Source organism: Canis aureus, chromosome 14, assembly GCF_053574225.1.
Source record: "Canis aureus isolate CA01 chromosome 14, VMU_Caureus_v.1.0, whole genome shotgun sequence".
Lineage (NCBI taxonomy): Eukaryota > Metazoa > Chordata > Mammalia > Carnivora > Canidae > Canis > Canis aureus.
Window position 1 is genome coordinate 55,691,489 of NC_135624.1, and position 13,723 is coordinate 55,705,211.

A 13,723-nucleotide genomic window follows, 5' to 3' on the forward strand; every position below is an offset into this window, starting at 1 on the left:
ATATTAATCAAATGATTATGCTATCTGTCTTATATTTATATAGTAATGTATGCTTATTTTTCAATAAAACTCAAAATTGGGAAAAAAAAGTTGAAAAAAGATGACGCAGTAGAAAAAATAATGTAGCTGAATTCTGCTGTCTTGGAGTCAAGAGAAGCTCTCATAGCTACCTGGTGAGTAAAGACATACCATAACTTCTCTGAGGATCAGTTTCCTCCTCAAATCAGGAATAAAATATTGCTTTTGTTTTGGTTTTGGGTATTTTTTGTTTTTATGCTTTTGGTAAGAAATGCATATAAAGTCCTTGGGACATAGGTGCTGCAAAAGGAATAAAAAATGGTATTACTAACTAAAAAGTATTAAGTTGGTATTACTAACTAACTAAGTTGGTATTAAGTTTGTATTACTAACTAAATATAAATAAATACCAATAATTAGGAAAATGAGACATCAATTCATGATTTTTAAGTTTTCATCAAAATTATTTTAAAAATAGGATCAAGGGACACCTGGGTGGCTCAGTGTTTGAGCACCTGCCTTTGGCTCAGGGTGTGATCCCAGAGTTCTGGGATTGAGTCCCACATCAGGCTTCCTGCATGGAGCCTATTTCTCCCTCTGCCTGTGTCTCTGCCTCTCTCTCTCTCTCTCTCTCTCTCTCTCTCTGTGTCTTTCATGAATGAATGAACAAATGAATGAATAAATAATCTTTAAAAGAAAACAAGGTCAAATCAAGAGATTTGTAAATTGACAAGACAAAGAGTTGGGAAGGGCTATCAGATAATTTTTTTAACGTTGATAGTATAATATTGAAAATATTTCAAACACCATAACAAAATGATGAACAATAGTATTTACTCATACTCCTCCTCATTGCTTTTTTTTTTTTCCAAATTTAATACCTTCTCACTTATGTTTCTTTGTTCTGTAATTACATCATTCCAAAAATCTTAAGCTTCTACATTTTGGTGCTATATAGTTCCTTGATGAAAAAAAAAAAGACAATATTCTATCACTCAAAAGATGTCATACATTGAAAATTTTGTGGTAATCATATTGAAATATATAAAGGTAGCAAATCTACATGATGCACACCATAAACTTACACAATATCATATGTCAATTTGTCTCTAAAAATTTATCACCCACTAGATGTCATATATAGAACCTGACAAAATCCTCATCAGCTCCATTGAGATGACAAATACTAGTGGTATGGCAGGTGGTTCTTGACCGAGAGTAAGAATTTCAAAACTAATACTATTTCTGACACAAATGACCCATATGGCTCTGAAGAAAATCACCTCATTCATCGGTAAAATTGTAAAAATGTATGTAAAAATAAATAGGTTGGTTGATTCAGTCATTGGTATTCTTATTAACTTCAAGTAATTTTTATACCGAAGAATAGGATATTAAGTTATATCATAACTTAATCAGTTTTACTTATATCAGTAAAATTTAGGTAGATAAGAATTTCCTTTTCATAAGAGTACGCTAACATTAGAATGACACATAAAATATCTTTCTTTGGCTGTTTCTCAAAGCAGACTAGAATCTAAATTGGTAGCAGTTAATTAAGCTTTACTAAATAATTTTCCAAAATTCTACCTATCTATATAATGTAATAGATGTTCAGTCTGTGTCCATTAAAAATAAATAACATATTGCTAACTTGTGGGAACTTTAGACTACAAACAGCAATAAAAATTAGCTCCAGGGAAAAATATTGTCAGTTTCTCATTCTTCCCATTATGAAGGATATAAAATGAAACCTATTAGAATAGTCATAACAAGAACTTATGTTAAGGTTTTTTGTTTGTTTGCTGAACACTGACACTTGTCACTGTAAACAGTAAAGGTGCCAAAATGATATGGAAGACACATGCTCAAAATGAAAAACTGTAGATATTGTCAAATCTAGATGATCTTTTTAATTTGCAATAATATTCACAACAATGACTGGATATTTAAGTTTTAGTGCATTATTTAACAATGCTTCTATAGCTGCAAGGGTCAATCACTTTTTTTTTTCAATTAAGATGTATATATATCATGAGAAACTGCAATTCCTTGTACACACTTCAGTCCTGTTTTGCTTTCAAGCTATTCATGATCACCTATAATTAAATGTAAGTCCATCACAAAATTAATACTACAATGCATTGTAGTATTCCAGCCTTAAATGAAATATTCCTACATAGGATACTTTTACATATTCATTTGATTTTGTTAAGCTTTGAAGTGATTTAACATTTTAACTTTTGTGACCTTCATAAAGACCTTGAGACTTGCAATCAATATTAGGTTTTATAAAGATTATTTGCAAAATCAGAAAGTAGTAAAAGAGTATTGCTTTATTACATTCAGCAAAAACTCACTTTTTTTCTAATAAAAATAACATTCCATTGCTCTGCTGTAAATTAAACACAAATCAATTAAGTAATTGTATTGTTAAAAATAAACAACTCACCAAATATATAGAACATCTGTTAGGGCATAAACATTGTGCTAGTTACTTTGGGCAGCATTAAGTAGAATTTTATACCTAGTGATTCTATCTTTTAAGTTAAACATCAGCTTATCCACACTAAAGAAAATATTGAAGGAATTCTGACACATAAAGAATTATTCCAGATGTGACTATAAAGAAGGGAAGGAGGGAAACAAGAATAAATATGTGATTCAATTTAATATGTGGGTAAATAGATGGGTGAATCTATTTGCTAGTTAAATAGTAATAATCATGACTTGGGAGATTTTAAAGTATTTTAGAATTAAACTATATAGCCACAATAATAGAAAAGGGCAGGAGGAAGGGTAGTTGGGGTTAACTGTATGGCAAGCAATGCCCCTTGAATTTAAGGAGCACTGGTTACACATGAAATTCTTGTAAAACTGCTCTGATTCAGCAGGTCTGGATGGAGCCCAAGAATTCTGCATTTCTAAACAAGGGCCCAGGTGATGCCAATATTGTTGATCTATGGGCCATATTTTGTGGAGTAGGGTCTAATATTCCCACACAATCTAAAATGTGGTTAATGTACTACTGCATATAATAGTTAAAATTAGTTAAGGCATATCATAATCACCAAGGTACTCTCAAGATAGTTTTAGAATGTATAAATAATGAGGTAATAAAGAGAAAAATATAATAACAAAAGTCCCAAATAATCCCCAAAATGTCAAGGAAGGAGGGAAAAGGGAGTATGGAACAAGCGGCACCAGTCAGTAACAAATAGTAAGATTGTAGGTTTAAATCCAAACAGCTCTAAGTGGACTAAACACATCAATTAAAAGACATTTTCACACTGGATTTAAAATCAATACTCAGTTTTAATTCTTTTTTTAAGAGATCCCTGATTTAAGGATACAAGATGGCAAATGGTAAGCCTAACAAAAAAGATATAAATGACTAATAGAAAGTGAGAAAAGTTGATATTGAAGCAAGAGTCACTACTAGAAATAAAGAGGAATCATTTTCTGATAATTTAGGAGCCAATCTACTGGGAAGATATAAGTATTAGAATTTTGCAAGAGACTTAATATCATAATTTCAAAATAAATAATTAAGACAACAAAAATTCAAAAGCACAACCAAAGTGAGGTTTAACATACCTCCACCTCCTTTCAGTAATTGACCAAACAAGAGACATTGATATAGAGGATTTGAAAAAGATTAACAAGTTTGAACTAGCTGATAGATATGAATGAAATGTTATACTCAAGAATTTCAGAATGCAAAATTTTTTCTAGTGTTCTTGGGACATGTACATACATTGGCAATCTGTAAATTCAAATAGTATTTGTTAGCAAATTTCAAAATTTTGCATTGTGCTCTGAAATTAAGCAAGAAAACACTAAGATAATTTGAAAATCTTTAAATAGTAGGAAAATAAATATAGTTTTAACCCTATGTATCAAAGAAAAACTCAAAGCAGAAAAGGTAGAAATTTTTTTATTATCAGAAAATCAAATTTAGTGGTATATAGTTGAATCTGATTTAAAAAGACATGTGTACTTCCAAAAACATATGTTAGAAAAGAGTAAGGCCAGCAAGTAAGATCCAATAGAAACAATGTCAAATGTTAATTCTGTGAAGCAATAAAATTATAAAGTCACTAGTAAGAAGGACCATGAAAAAATGCAATATAAAATGTGCCAGGTAGTAAAATTAATGACAGAATATTGTGAATAAGTTTCTGCCAATAAACATAAAAATTTGAGTGAAATTTTTAAAAATGATAAGAAAAATACAAAATTAACCAAAATCAACAGAAAGAAATTTTAAAAATCTAAATAGCCCTTTATCTATTAAAGAAATTAATTCTATCTTTTCACACAAAATAAAAAGTAAACTCCATGCCCAGATGGTTCCACTAGTATATTCTCACATTTAAAGAAGAAATAACCACAGTCTTTCCCAGACTAGGAAAAAAAGGGGGGAACATTTTTAGCTAATTTTTTAAAGCCAGTTTAAGAGTGATTACTAAAAAAAGTTACAGGTCATTTTTTCTCATGAGTATACGATCTAAAATCGTAACTGATCTTTTAGCAAGCTAAACCCAGGATTATTATTTTTTTTAATAATTTGGCTTGACCCTGAGATCAAGACCTGAGCTGAGATGAAGAGTTGGACACTTAACCTACTGAGCCACCCAGGTGCCCAAAATACAGTAATTTTTAAAGTAAGGGCATCTATTGTAACAAGATTTGATTTATTCAAGCAATGCAAAACTGTTTTATCCAGCAAGACTTTTCACTTTTATCATTTCTTATGACCTTATATTTAAGGTCAAGAAACAGAAGTATGTCATAAAAATTGGGAAGTTGTAACTCTGTCTTTATTCATAGAGAACATGATTGTTTATGTAAAAAAACTCAGAGCCATCCTAAAAATATTAAGTAAATCACAGCAAGATATAGGATTTAGGGTTAGTAAATAAAGACTTTCAAAAATGGTATATGCTTACTGAAGTACATTTAATTAATAATCTATTTTGAGGGGCATGATCTCATGGATTGTGAGATTGAGCCCTGCGGTGGGCTCCAATATCAGTGGGGAGTGAGCTTGAAGATTCTATCCTCTACCACTCCTCCCACTCTCAGGCACTCTCTCTCTCTCTCTCAAACAAATAAATCTTTTTTAAAAAATCTACTTTTGAAGTATTAACAGAGGAATGGAAAAATGGTGAGGACGAAATGTTACAGAATGTTAACAGTGCTGCTAAAGGATTTAGAAATATTGAGATCATTTTTAAGATTATAAGTATCTGGTGGGTTCAAACACATTTGACATTTCATAATTTTTTCCAAAATCTATTCTTTTTTGATCTAACTGGATATCCACTGCCTTAATCTTTCTCCCTTAGATTAATTCTGCCTAAGGACATGGTTGACTATATAATCTTAGATAGGACTTAAACTATGTTATATTACCTCAAATTTATTTTTTAATCACATAAAATTAGAAATGTTGGCATATAGAGCTAAAATCCTAAGAAAATATGAGGATAACAAAATTTTCTAATATTACAGTATCATTCATAACACACAGCAATATACTATAGCAAATACTACACATATTTGATAAAACTCAGAAGTAAAATACATTTGAATGACTATATTTTTACCATAATCTAGGCTAATATCAAATCTAGGAAATTCAGTGCTTGTCCAGCCTTTAGATGAATTTTTCATGAAATAACATTAATAATGTTAGTCTTCATGAACTATTTATCAAATTTACAAATATTTTCAAGGCATATAGCCCTTTCTGCCAATGGTATTAATCTATAATTGCCCAACAATTTGAGAATTTTAGTCTTATTCCATCCATTTTCTACATGCTTGAAAGATACCATTTTCTAGGAATACTCCCTATATAGAAGGGCACTCAGTGTCCCCCACAGTGTGAAAACTTATACTGTGTACTGCAAAATATATCACACCACATTCCAATCTCCTTAACTTTGCCCCCAATTCTACTTTTTCTGAAAAGTTGTCTTAAATAATTACACCAGAAAAAAAAAACAAAAAACAAAAAAAAGTATGGGAAAGAGTTTCCTTTTTGGTTCATAAAGACTATACCCATTATTTAAGATTTCTTTTTTTTTTTTCTTAAAGATTTTATTTATTCATGAGAGACACAGAGAGAGAGAAAGAAAGAGAGAAGCAGAGAATAGGCAGAGGGAGAAGCAGGCTCCATGCAGGAAGCTGAATGTGGGACTAGATCCCAGGACTCCAGGAACAAGCCTTGAGCCCAAGGCAGACGCTCAACCGCTGAGCCACCCAGGCATCCCTTGTTTAAGATTTCTTTAAAAATACTCCATTCAATTCTTTTTACTCCACTGATGGACATCGGGATACCAAAAGGAGTCATATATTTCCATATTTGTCCAATGACTCAAATTAACATTTTCAAACTTCTAACATTCCCCTTTACCTTCAAATTATACCCAAAAGCAGTGATCCAAAAATGTGATTGTTTTAATGAACCCACCAAATTCCCATACCTCTGTAATTATGTTACTTCATGGTCATTGACTACTGAAAACACACATTCAATCTCAACTCCTAATTTATTCTACCCTTCTCTATCAGTGTTCAGAGAGTCTTGGCTATATCTCAGGAAAGGCAAAGTGAGTGTTGGCACTATCCTTCATGTCCCAGGTCTCCATTTTTGGATGTCAATATTGCCCTCCCACAAGAAGTCATTTCTTCCAAAACACTGTAACTGCATGCTAACATTTCATAAAGTCTGTTTCTCTTCTGGGAAATGTGTATTTTCATTTAACCTTTGGATTTATTAATACTATAATACTATTATATATTCATGGTGTGAATTCCTTTAAAAAATAGTATTGTTCTTGGACCTGTATCCATTGTACCTTGTATATGCTTGACTCCAGTTCAGCATCCAGTAGTTGTTGAAAGGATGAACAAAATACATTATCCATGTAACAAAACAGTAAGTATACAGAAAGTAAAATATGTGAACTTGTTCTTTGTTTTATGTAATTAATTTGTCATTAATAGTCTAAAAAAAGTCTAATTCTCCTCTGTTATGGATGATTGGGATAAACTCAATCAGAGTTATAATTAAAATATGTGCCACACAATTCTAGGGTCACGCCTCAGCTAGTAAGGGTTTTTTTTTAATACATTATGCCTCCTATTCTTATTCTATCCTGAATCACAAGCCTTATTCTTAGTGAAATATCACCTGCAAATATCTAATTCCTAATTTATCAAATAGTATAGCATTTCTTCTGAGTATGTTGAAGTTGCATCATCACTAATTCTTACTTTTGCAGGGTAGAGAGGAATAATCTTGAATAAGCAGCCATGGCCACCCTGAATCCCCCTCTTCCCTTCTTAAAGGGCTTTCATATTTAATTGCACACTTAAGGCTTTACAAAGTATCATTAAGTTTGAGAAAACTATTCTAATAACATTTCTTGAAATGCATATAGAATTTTTATATATATTTGGTACCAATGTATTGGGATTCTCATAAACATATGGTGTATCATGATTAGATGCAGATATCATGATTACCCTAATCTAATCCTATAGATTAGGAAAGTAATATCAATAATACAGCTTCAGCAAACCAAGAGTCAGAGCTAGTTCTGAGGATTCCAAAAGCTCTTGCATATATATTGATATTACATTACTTATCTTTTACTCATCATGCCTTCCAAATATAAATGCCATGAATGGGACACCTGGGTGGCTCAGCAGTTGAGCATCTGCCTTCAGCTCAGGGTGTGATCTCAGTGTCCTGGGATTGTGTCCCACATCAGTCTCCCTGTATAGAGCCTGCTTCTCCCTCTGCTTATGTCTCTGTCTGTGTGTGTGTGTCTCATGAATAAATAAATAAAATCTTTAAAATAAAATAAAATAAATTCCATGAAAAGTTACTGATGTACAAATCTGTTTACATTACCACATTTCTTATTTCATTAAGCCTAAACTCTTTAATCTGACATTCAGTGCCTATTCTTATTTGACATTGTCTTAGTCTTTCAGTTTTGGAAAATGCTTGAGACTGAGCTAAAATTTTTTATTTCAATGGATCTTCTATTCACTAGGTCTAGGGTAGCCCAGGTGGCTCAGTGGTTTAGCTCCTGCCTTCAGCCCAGGGTGTTATCCTGGAGACCCAGGATCAAGTCCCACGTCGGGCTTCCTGCATAGAGCCTGCTTCTCCCTCTGCCTGTGTCTCTGCCTCTCTCTCTCTCATGAATAAATAAACACAATCTTTTAAAAATTTTTATTTACTAGGTCTATGACAAATTATATACAAGCAAAGAAAATAATTCAATAATAGAACCATTAATATTAATATATACTTTCAAATATTGTTTTTTTCTTGCTGTTCATCCGTACATTTTTTTCTTTAACCAAGCCCATCCTCAAGCCTAATTGCTACACTTCTATCATTGTCTGTTTGCTTTTCTCTCATGTCAACTTCAATATTTCTCCTTATGTGTAGTTATAAACGGCCTATGAATTCTCTAAGGTAAAACAATGGTGATTTTCCCCCGAGCTTCTACATTTGTACAGTATTTTATCTGCTGAAATTTTAAGTGTTAATATCTAATTTTATAAGCACTCAAATTCTAACTTCTTAAATAAGAAGTTCCTCTAAAGTGAGAACTTTTTTTATTATTCTTTTTAATGCCAGTGACAGAACAAAGGCACACAAGAAATACTTTGTAGATATTGCACATAATTACTTACATTGGCTAAGTTAATAATTGGCACAGAAAATTTTTAAGCAATATGTTAATAATGTGAGTCTTACTTATGTATTTGTTAAATAAGTTTCATGTTCTGTCTTTAGGTTACCATAATTTTTAAAATTATGTTTTACTATGTAAAGTATAAAGCACAATTGCAGTATTTATGTTAGTCTATTAGGAAGACATTTATGAATTGCAATTGTGCCCTTGAATGCCGGTCACAAAATGATAACTTCACTACAGTTCAGTTGTACAGAATTTCTTTATTTAATCTATAATCAAGCTGATGTTCCATCTAAGCATTACCTATTGCTAAGGTGGGGAAACTTATTTGAATGTCTAATTTGGTTTAAAGTTAAACCAATGTGATAATTATAGGAACACCTTCAAGGAATGTTCAGTCTTTTTTAAAATAAAAGAATATTCAGTCTGTCATGTATGTCTGTTTAGTACCTGATGTCAATCCTTCTGTCTGTTTCCTCCTCTAAATGGCCTTTGGAAGTAAGGACTGACAACTGTGTGACTGTGGATCACTGAAGTGAAAATAAGGGAGACTTTATCCTTGACTTTGATCATATGCAGCTGTTCTGCCGATGTCATGTGTCCATTCATCGTTGATTTTCCTGCCATTTTCTGATGCTGAAATCTAAAAAACTGATGAACTATTTTTACCATCCAGAAATGCTAATATGATATTCTCTTTAAGAATTGAAATCTTTGGAGCACTTGGGTGGCTCAGTTGGTTGAGCATCTGTCTTTACTTCAGGTCATGATCCCAGGGTCCTGGATCAAGCCCTGTGTCCAGCTCACTGCTCTGGTTCTCCCTCTTCCTTTCCCTCTATGATCTCTCCTACTCTCACTCTCAAGTAAATAAATAAAAATCTTTTAAAACAAAAGAACTGAGGGTTTTGGTTTCAGGTATCTACATTTGCAACGATCTTTCATCCAGTCCACTAGCCCAGAGGTCCACACAGCTCTGCTGCAGGGTTACCTTTTTCTTCCCACGTGGCTCTACAGCAGCCCTAATAGCTCTTAGCCCAGTTCTAAATGTCAGTGGTAGATACTGACTCTGGCTCAGAACAGCTAACTCTGAAATCCTACCTCCATCTGACTTCTGGGACTGCATCCCAGATTAACAAAGAAAAGCTTTGAAATTCGGATTCTCTCCAGAATTCCTAAGAAAAGCCAGAGGTAAGTCTAGGACCACTTTTGGCCCTCACTCTTCTCATTTCATTTTATATACTTTGTTTCTCTCAGCCCAGAGTCAGAAAAGTGGAAATTGAGTACCTAGCTGGTTGTTCCAGTCTCCTATTTCTCTTTATCCAAATTGTCATTCCCCCCAGGCAGAAAGAATTTAATTCACTTTGAATGCCTTATATTATGGCTTCTTTCCATGCCTAAACTAAACTCTAGGCGTGTTCTAGAGTGGTGCCCTATAGCTCTGACCTCTGTGCACTTAATACTCCAAACCAGGTGATAAGTCAGGTACTAAATGGGAGTAAAAGAAACTTAAGAAAGCTTCCCTTGGGACACATTTAAAGCTTATTGTCCAATTATATGGTCCTTGTTTTGAATTTCAAAAGCTGAGTATCATTATATATTACTAATATACCCATTCCTTTCTACATTTACATTGCTACAAGTTCTAATCTCTTCTTCCTGTCTCCCCATCTGCTTACCTCCTCACAGATGAGTGCCTGGTGAACCTAATAAAAATTCTAGTATATTTTACAGAGAAAGACAAGAAAAGAACAATATATTTTAATGTCATTGCCAATTCTGTGAATCTGCATTAGATGCTAACACAGCTCTGTTTATACTTATGAAAATGACTAAATTGCAATGTATCTTAACATCTTTTAGATTTAAGTTTTTTCATGTGTATATAGACTTCAAAACCTTATTTAAACTTATGATATCAACTGTTTTTTGTTTTTTTTTTTTTTTTTTTTTTTTTTTTATGATTGGGGGCTGCAGAGGGAGAGAGAAAATCCTAAGCAGGGTCCATGGCCAGCACAGAGCGTGACTCAGGCCTCAATCTCACAACCCTGAGCCAAAATCAAGAGTTGGATGCTGAAATGACTGAGCTACACGGGGACCCCTATGATATCAGCTATTAATATAACACTTTACACATATACTTATTAAAACTAAAAGTTTATCAGAATACTATATTTTTTTAAAGTATTCTCCATGCCCAATGTGAAATCCAATGCAGGGCTTGAACTCACAACTCCAACATCAAGACCTGAGCTGAAATCAAAAGTTGTCTACTCAACTGACTGAACCTCCCCTATGAGGATACTCTTCTTGTTCATGTAAAAAAAAGTTTTTAAATTTTGATATTTTGTACTATTTCTAATTTTCAGCTTAAAAATGCATTTCGCCACTTACTTTTAATAGAATAGTATTTAAAATTATTAATTCTTTTTGTTTTCTGCTTCTTTATGTATAATTTTGAAATAATATATCTATTTGCTATTGAAATCTTAAAAATTGTCTAAATATTTTACACTTTTTAATTTAAATTCCAAATTATTCTATGCTGTGTTTTAAGGCTCTATTTATATAAAATGTTATTATCTTAATTAAAGTGCTATGAATCTATACTAATGAGATCTTCTAATACTCTGTCAGACAAGGTCTTCATACACCATATAAATATGTATGGTTTTTGCTATTCAAAATGATAATATAATACAGCAGGTGTCACGTCTTCATTTAAAGTTAGCTGAAAATTTTTTCAACATATTCTTTTGATAGACTAATATTTCACTTGTAAACTCAAACTTGATCTTCTTTTTAAATTTTCACTCTCATTAAGAGTGACCTTCTAAATGCCATCATTCTACCACTGTGTAGGCCATAATGATCAGGTGGGTAGTCCAGATGAACTGTCAAGGAAGTATGGAGCTCACAACGTCCTTCTATAAGGAATACTTTTCTCATCTTGGATTTAAGGTGTTCTTCTTGTCTGAATGGTATTTTTATAAAAGAATTGAAGTAATCTTTTCCAAAAAAAAGCTTGGCAGACGATGGCCTCTGGGCTGTATCTGATCTATTGCCCATTTCTGTAAATAAAATTTTATTCAAACACAGCCACACCAATTCATTTATGTACCATGAAAAACTGCTTTTGTGCTTTACATTACTCAACATTACTATATGTTGAGTAGTGGCAACAGAAACCCTATGGCTTGCAAAGCTGAAAATATTTACTACTTGGCCCTTTACAAGAAAATTTTGTCAAACCATATCTTAAATTAAAGATATATTGTAAGTATTTAAAAGTATATCAATTCAGAAATGAAATGAGTGGACTTAGGATATAATAGTAACCTATGTATTACTATTTTATTTATGGCCTTTATTATGTGACACTGTTTTGAAAAATTTTGATGTATCTCTTAATAAGAAGTCTACATTAACTCTTGCATATGGCAAGTTTCTCAACATTGGAGATGTTCAGATGGTTTAATGAATACTTGCCTAAAACTGTTAGAAAAGAGGAAAATTGTAAGGTCATTCTCCATCATAAAATCCCATGAATTTGCCTGTCTAGATCAACAGAGAGGGAGAGGAAAGGAGAGGGGAGGGGAGGGGAGGGGAGGGGTATCAATTTCTTTAATTTCAAGATCCACTGTTTGATAGTTTTATGACATAAATAGAAGATTAGCTAAGCATACAAAAAGTCAAGTATTTGAACTTTTAACCTTATGGGAAAAATGGTCCAATAAAGAGGTCGAGCATGAACAGTACTTTTCCACAATTCACTTGGTCTCTGTCCTATTAAAGGCTTACTACTTGTTATGTGGAATTTTCCAACTTAATAGAAAGTCATTTTTCTTATTAAACATTAATATATAAACAGTCATTAAAACAATAAAATCTTACTTATTGACATCTTGCTACTGTTGGCTAAAAACAGGTCTCTATTTTAGTAATATGTAGGATAAATTATAGTTCAGACACATTTTAGATGCATCTTTGTCTGCAAAGATCATCTTACTCTGTTTTCCCAATCAGATTTATAAATCTCATAAAAGAACCATCTACCACAGTGACCATCCTCACAAGTCACTATCAGAGGAGACAGTCTAGAATCCTGGACCCCAAGAATGTGTATCCCCTTCTGACTCACTATCTCTTTTTCGGGGAAGGCGCTTTGAATAGCAAGAAGGTCTTACTGCCTCTTTCCCATTAACCTCTGTCCTCACCCTCCTGCTCTATCCTTGGTCTCACAGAAAGAACTGACTTTTTCTCTTTGGTGCTTTGAAAAAAAAGAATTAGACCTAAAATTAAAGAGTCAAGTGCCAGATTCAGATTCTGAAAGATTCAGTGTTTGTCCATCAGTGGTCCACTTCTTTGTACCTATTTTCATGTTCTCCATTAGAAAAAGATCATAATAATATCTACCCTATAGGATTTGGAGCATATAAATGCAAATGGATATATAAAAACTTCTGGGAAAAAACTATCATGGCTTATTAAGTATTCAGTATATATACTTGTTCAGACTGAAACTGAATGATCAATTTCTTACTAAAACTCAGTCACAGGTACATTATAATTCATGGTTCTATTCATTCTATTCTTTCTAAAGTGTATGGTTTAAATTTCTGTAATAAAATAATTAAAAGAAAGTCTTTTAGGATGAATTATACTGAGAATTAAAATTCTAGAAAAAAAAAAGGTCATACATAGTCACTTCACATCTAAGAAAAAATGTTATTTAGATTCTAATGAAGCACATAAATATAACTTATAAGATTTAATAATTTTCAGTAGATTCTGGATGAGACTAAATTTCTCACCTGTATACATATTAGCCTTAAATTTATATGTGCATAAAATTATTATCCATTTCATCTAACAATACCTTATGATTTTCCCAAATATATATATTTTTTAAAACAGCTACTGTAAACCATAAAAGCATAGTGTGGAATGCTGGGGGAAAAAAAAGAAAAACAATAAGA

General features: G+C 32.4%; 1 long non-coding RNA gene across 8 annotated transcripts in view; it reads left to right on the forward strand.

Annotated features, from left to right (window-relative positions):
• The window catches only part of LOC144283702 (uncharacterized), a 238,583-nt gene that overhangs the window by 174,761 nt on the left and 50,099 nt on the right, over window positions 1–13,723 (forward strand). For 3 of the 8 annotated variants that reach the window (XR_013352262.1, XR_013352261.1, XR_013352256.1), the window contains exon 5: window positions 44–173. The exons of 2 other annotated variants lie outside the window; for them this stretch is intronic. This is a non-coding gene — a long non-coding RNA (uncharacterized LOC144283702). Of the gene's footprint in view, window positions 1–43; window positions 174–10,962; window positions 11,063–13,723 lie in introns of all 8 variants that reach the window. 3 more of the 8 variants (XR_013352258.1, XR_013352260.1, XR_013352257.1) reach the window with 3 other exon arrangements.